General features: G+C 45.7%; 1 protein-coding gene across 2 annotated transcripts in view; it reads left to right on the forward strand.

Moving 5' to 3' along the window:
* NTM (neurotrimin) overlaps positions 1 to 6,220 on the forward strand; it is a 915,982-nt gene that overhangs the window by 65,378 nt on the left and 844,384 nt on the right. The gene's annotated exons all lie outside the window — the stretch shown is intronic.

The following is a 6,220-nucleotide window of genomic DNA, read 5'->3' on the forward strand; positions in this document are numbered from 1 at the left end:
AAAAAAAAAAAAAAAAAGAAGTGGGCACATGAGTTGAAAACTCAAAGGAGGTATCTAGGGTAGGTTCCAATGATCCCCACTGGTTGATCTTCATGCTCTCTGTAATCCCTTCCCCTAAGTGTGGGCTGGACTTACTGACTCACTTTTAAAGAGTGGACTGCCGCAGAAGCAAGGGGGACTCACTTCCAAGGTTATGTTATGAGAGGATGGTGACTTCCACCAGGAGATCTCCTCAGCAGTTTCTCCTGGACGGCTTACTTTGGTGAAAGTCAACTCCCACAGCATGAGATATCCCTGTGCAGAGACCCACCAGTCAAGGAAGTAAGGCCTGCAAAAACTGTGTGAATAGGCTCGGAAGAAGACCTCCTGTCTCCCCATTTGAATCTTCAAATAAAACTAGCTTGAGGGGACAGTTGGGTTGCAACCTCATGAGAGACCTTGACCAAAGGCTCTCAGCTAGGCCCCTTTTTGGTTCATGACCCACAGAGGGGGGAAAGAAAATCCTGAGATAATGAAGTACTGAATTTTTATAATACTAAATTGCTAAGTTTTGGAGTAATCTTTTATGAGGCAATAGACAGCTAATATAGGTAATTAAAACCATGAAGATAGTTGAGATCATCTAGGAAGAAGGTGTATTGAAAGGGAAGTGGAGCCCAGATATTCACTAGTGTCTAAAGCAGGCATCCTCAAACTACGCCTGTGGGCCACATGTGGTCGATGAGAACATTTATCCGGCCTGCCAGGTGTTTTTGCTGCTGCTGCCTGTCCTGCTTAGCAGCCGACTCATCCTGGGGCCCACAGTCCAGCCCTCCAATGGTCTGAGGGACAGTGAACTGGCCCCTTGTTTAAAAAGTTTGAGGACCCCTGGTCTAAAGGATAGAACCAAAAAAAAAATTAAAGAGGGACAGAAAGAAACAGAAGCAACAGTAAGAGTGAAATGAGACAGACAGGGAACACAGGCCATGAAGTGCAGGTAGTACATTTTAAGACAAGGAGGAGAGAAGGAGAGATCAGTCGTATCAAATGCTGCAGAGAGCAGAAGCAGTATCAGGTCTGAAATGCCCTACACGGTTTGTAATGAGAAGGACTTGGGTGATCGGACTAAATATAGTTAGAGTAGAATAGGAAGGATGGAAATCACAGGCTGGGGTGAGAACAGATGGGGCGAGAGCTCAGGCACTGTGTTTTGATGAGAATGGAGGATAAGGCCTGGACAGTAACGTGGAACCTGGCATCGCATGAGGGCTTCTCACGGAGGGCTCCTGAATGAGTCTGTGACTGCACTAGGGCTGTAAGAAGAGGGCTGGGAAATCCAGCAAAGGTTAAGGATGACGCACAGAGGGGAGAAAGTGGGGTCAAGGACACAGATGGAAGCAGTTGGTCTAACTAGAGCTTTTGTGGCTAAAAGTGGAGGGAAGATGAGAGTGAAGGATGTTTGGTGTAAATGTGTTTCTTGGAAGAAGGTTGAAAAATAAGTGAGATTGTACTTGACCTTGATTTGATCATCAAAACAGAAAAGGAATACATAGCAAGACGGTGCATCTCAAACTTTTTTTTTAAAGAGACAGAATCTCATTTTGTCACCCTCGGTAGAGTGCCATGGCGTCACAGCTCACAGCAACCTCCAGCTCTTGGGCTTAGGTGATTCTCTTGCCTCAGCCTCCCGAGTAGCTGGGACTACAGGTGCCCGCCACAATGCCTAGCTTTTTTCTTGTTGCAGTTTGGCGGGGGCTGGGTTTGAACTTGCCACCCTCAGTATAGGGGGCCGGCTCCCTGCTCACAGAGCCACAGGCACTGCCCCATCTCAAACTTTTACTATGATTAGCCCTAATGAGATAAGTAAATGCATACACATAGCATCTGAAGTAATAGCACCCAGGGGTCAGTGACAATCTCGGCAACTCAAATTTGTTGTTAATCTATACTATTTATATTATAAACCTTATTACACCTATGTTTTAATATAAAATGTTTTGAATTAGTTGTGATGTTTAACTTTCCTCCAAAATGATTCAAATAAAGTGTATGTTTCTGAAGGCTCCACTGTGGCATGTTTAAACTGGCACATGGCCCCCTGCCCCTGAGGGTGTATACAGAGCCTTCCTAGAGACCCAGTATTAAGCCCTGAGCACCCACTGACACACCTGCACACTCAGGTGCTGAGATTCATTTGGTTTTACCTTGAGAAGCACAGTGTATCATCTGAGTGAATGAATGAGAAGAAAGTTATTTTTAGTTGAGGAAACTAGAAATTTAGCAGGGAAAGATCTCAAGCTTTTGGTATTATTGCCCCCCCAAAATTGGGAAGAGCTCCTTGGTGCAAGGCTGTGACTTGCCAGTCATGACAGAGGAACGGAACTTTGGGGTCAGGGATGGTTTGCAGTAACCGGTCCTGCAGAGATATGTGGAAGGACAGAGATATGTGGAAGTTGTTAAGAAGACTAATAGTGTGATAAAAATACACAGGACTTGTCTGTTTTTCCAAAAGCTGGACGTGGCAGACGTTAACAGTTTCTGTAAGATGAGATTTACATTTGTGTGCCATCCGACCACCTTTGCTATAAGGAGACACCATGTAAGTTATTATGAGGCCTTTGTCTCTTAGATCAAGCGTTAGCAAACTTAGGGAAACCAACTGTTCAAATGCAGCCTGCCACTTCTTTAAGTAAACAAAGTTTTCCTGGAACCCAGCTGGGCACATTCATTGATATACCATCTATCGCTGCTTCTTACTTAATTGTGACAAAGACTTTCTGGCCTGCAAAGCCTAAAATGGTTACTATCTGACTGTCTATAGGAAAAGTTTGCCTACCTCTGTCCTAGTTTGACCTGTCTTGTAGACAAAAACTTCCAGATGATTTCTGAAGATTGCCCCTACTTATTTTCAGCAGAAATTCTGAGTTTTCAAATATTCACCTTAAGACACCACACGGCTCAGCCCAGGTCCCCAGGCCCAATGCGGGAAGGTCTGTCTCACACTCACCCTGGCCTTCCCTTGAGCCCCCCTAAAGTTTGAGAGTGTGAGCCTGTTAAAATTTTTTGTGTTTAAATACAGTGTGCCTTCGGGACAACTGTTCCTCCAAAAGTTCCTAGGACAGAAGCTCCCACCCCCAGCTCAGCCTTCCAGTAGTTTCCAAAATTCTCCAGTTTGTGGATGGAAATAACCTTCATGTTGTACCCGTTCCTCCTCCCCAGCTGTTCTTCTCCCTCTGAATTCACTTTTCTTCCTTCTGGGCAAGCTCATTCCCAGTTCTGGACTTGTTCCGTCCATCACAGGGTGCTTCACCTCCCTCTCCTTCATCTTTAGAATCCAGAGCCGCTGGAGCCAATGGGATCCAGGATTTGGGGCTGCATCAGCCCTCAGCACATGTACAGGATTGACAATGAACTTGCCACCATGCTCTTTTGTTGGCAGCAGTGTACCAATAGCTTGGTAAGGTTCTATAACCTTGGTACATTCAGTCTCTCACAGTTGTGTGTGTGTCAACGTGCCGTGGGGTCTTGCTGAGTGGTATTCGTTATAGTTGTTGCGTGTTTTTTTGTGCCCTTGTGAAAATGTTGGAGCTTGAATTAGAGCAATGAACAAACATTAAATTTTTTGTTAAACTTGGCCAGAGTAGAAGTGAAATGAGGGACATGTTAGCCCAAATATATGAGGAAAACGGCAGTGTACCGATGGATTAAATGTTTTTCTGAGGGGAAGGTGTTGTGTCACTAATGAAGAGAGGTCAGGGTGGCCAGTAACAAACAGAACTGATGAAGACTTTGCAAAATTTATTCAGTTGTACATCACGGTCATCTGCTGACTGTGAGAAGCATAGCAGACCAAGTCAACATCTTACCAGAAAATCTTGGCATGAAAAAGGCATGTGCAAAAAATGGTCCTAAATGAAACAAAGCAAAGGAGAGTGGAAGTTTGACGAGACCTTTTGGAGAGGCAAGATGATGTTTTGAGCTGTGTTATCACTGGTGATGAAACACAGATGTGCCGATACAACCCTGAAACAAAGCGGCAAAGTGCACCGTGCAAGTCAGCCACTTTCCACAACCAGAAATGTTCCCTCAGTCCAAGTCAACAGTCTAGGCAATACTGCTAAACTTTTTTGATATCAGAGGGATTTTTCATTATGAATTTTTACCATCTGGACAGTTAATGAAGTCTCTTATTCGGAAGTGCTGAAAAGGTTGCGTGAAAAAGTTAGACAAACACAACCTGAACTTTTCTCCAACACCTCATGGCTCTTGCATCATAACAATGCACCAGCTCACACAACACTATCTGCAAGGGAGCTTTTAGCAAGTAAACAAATAACTATACTGGAACGCCCTCCCTACTCACCTGAGCGGGCCCCTAATGACTTTTTTCTTTACTCAAAGACAAGGGAATTATTGAATGGGTGACCTTTTGTTGACATTCAGGACATTAAAGGTACCATGATAACAGTTCTGATGGCCATTCCAGAAAAAGTTTTCCAAAATTGCTTTGAAGAGCGGCCTAGGTGCTAGCATCAGTGTATAGCTTCCCAAGGGGAGTACTTTGAAGGTGACCATAGTGATATTCAGCAACAAGGTATGTAGCACTTTTTCTAGGATGATTTTGTGAACCTAATTGTCAGACCTCTTAAGCGTGGCCAATGCTGACTGCATATGACACATGGTGGTTAATGCACTCTGTTAGGCCCCTACAACTTACCTGTTAAGCATTTTGGGATGTCTGTATTTTCTGTAATCCAGAGTATTCCCAGGACAGGTGCCATAATTTAAATAGGTCCCAAGGTTTGCAGAGAGCTAAGCTAGAAACTCACTGTGGTATTTCACAGCAGGCAGCAGAGATGGATGAAAAGCAGATGCCTTTTCACTATTAGCGTAACTGAAAATAATACCAGAAAGTAGAGACAGTAACAGAATATGTACATGACTGTATAATACACAACAAAGCCAAAACCAATTATTTTTGCTTTAATATTCTGACATTATATATGACCCGTGCTGAGGCTTCTCCCCAGTAATGTGGGAGCTGTTTGTGTTTGTAGGTTGGTTTGTGTTCTTATTTAGAGAGCATCCCGGGCTTTGAGGAACTGTACATGAGGATGGTACAGCCTGCTTTTGAGATGACTGAGAAGGCTGAGGGAGATCTCCTCATGTGCTTCTTAGACCCCTAAAGACAAAGGTTGGAGGAGTTACCTCTTCATCTCTTCCTAGAGTTTTTTCCTGGGGCCGGTGTCCCTGTTTGTCATTTTCTCTCTTCCCAGCTCATGTGCTAACCTTTGAAATGAAGCGATGTCCCCTTCTTTTTCCTTCCCACTTGGGCCCTGATGGATTTGGTTGTCTCTTCAGAGGCTCCCAAGTCCCTGCTCTAATTTCAATTAGAACATGCTCTGTGGCGGTGCAGGCGGGGGCTGGGGAATCAATTCTTAATCTCCACATTAGCGCTGATTCACCTCTTTCTGGGCTCCGTCATCGCCAGGTCCTGGGAGAGGGAGGGGTGAGACTTGAGCAACCTTTCAGGAGAATAAATGTGGTTTCTTTGTGTTTGTATTGGCCTCCGCGCCGAATTCTGATTGCATCCCACTCCTCGGCACCACAATTATTATTAATTTCCCCGTCTGTGCTTCGATTTGCTGCCACAAAGATGAGATGATGGATCATGTTAGATGTGGGAATGGGATGCGTTGGGGGAAGGGGAGGGGAAGGAGAGACAGATGTTTCATTATGAGATTCTGCATCTCTGATTGGGCCTCTGGAGCAGAGGCCTGAAATGCAGCAGCGTCCGAGCCCCGAGGATGGGCGGGTCCCTCTCAGGTGCTCTGCGGGCCTGTCCTGGTTCTGCATCTCTGCTCCACTTATTCTTGTACTTTTGCATTTGGGGCCTTTGCTTTTCACTCCATGTCTGCTGGTGGCGGCTGGAAGGCAAGTAAGATGGAACCTGTAATCACAGCCTCACTGCTGAGCCACATCCCCACCCCGCCCTGTGGCGGGGCCCCTGCCGGACCACAGGCAGCTGTTCAGCTTCTTAGTGAGATGTAAGAGTGCCCTGCTGAGACGTGAGAGTGCCCTGCCGAGACATGAGAGTGGCCTAGTGAGACGTGAGAGTGCCCAGCTGAGACGTGAGAGTGGCCTAGTGAGACGTGAGAGTGCCCAGCTGAGACGTGAGAGTGCCCTGCTGAGACGTGAGAGTGCCTAGCTGAGACGTGAGAGTGCCCAGCTGAGATGTGAG

Source organism: Otolemur garnettii, unplaced genomic scaffold (genome assembly GCF_000181295.1).
Source record: "Otolemur garnettii isolate 467f Iridium unplaced genomic scaffold, OtoGar3 scaffold00097, whole genome shotgun sequence".
NCBI classification, from domain to species: domain Eukaryota; kingdom Metazoa; phylum Chordata; class Mammalia; order Primates; family Galagidae; genus Otolemur; species Otolemur garnettii.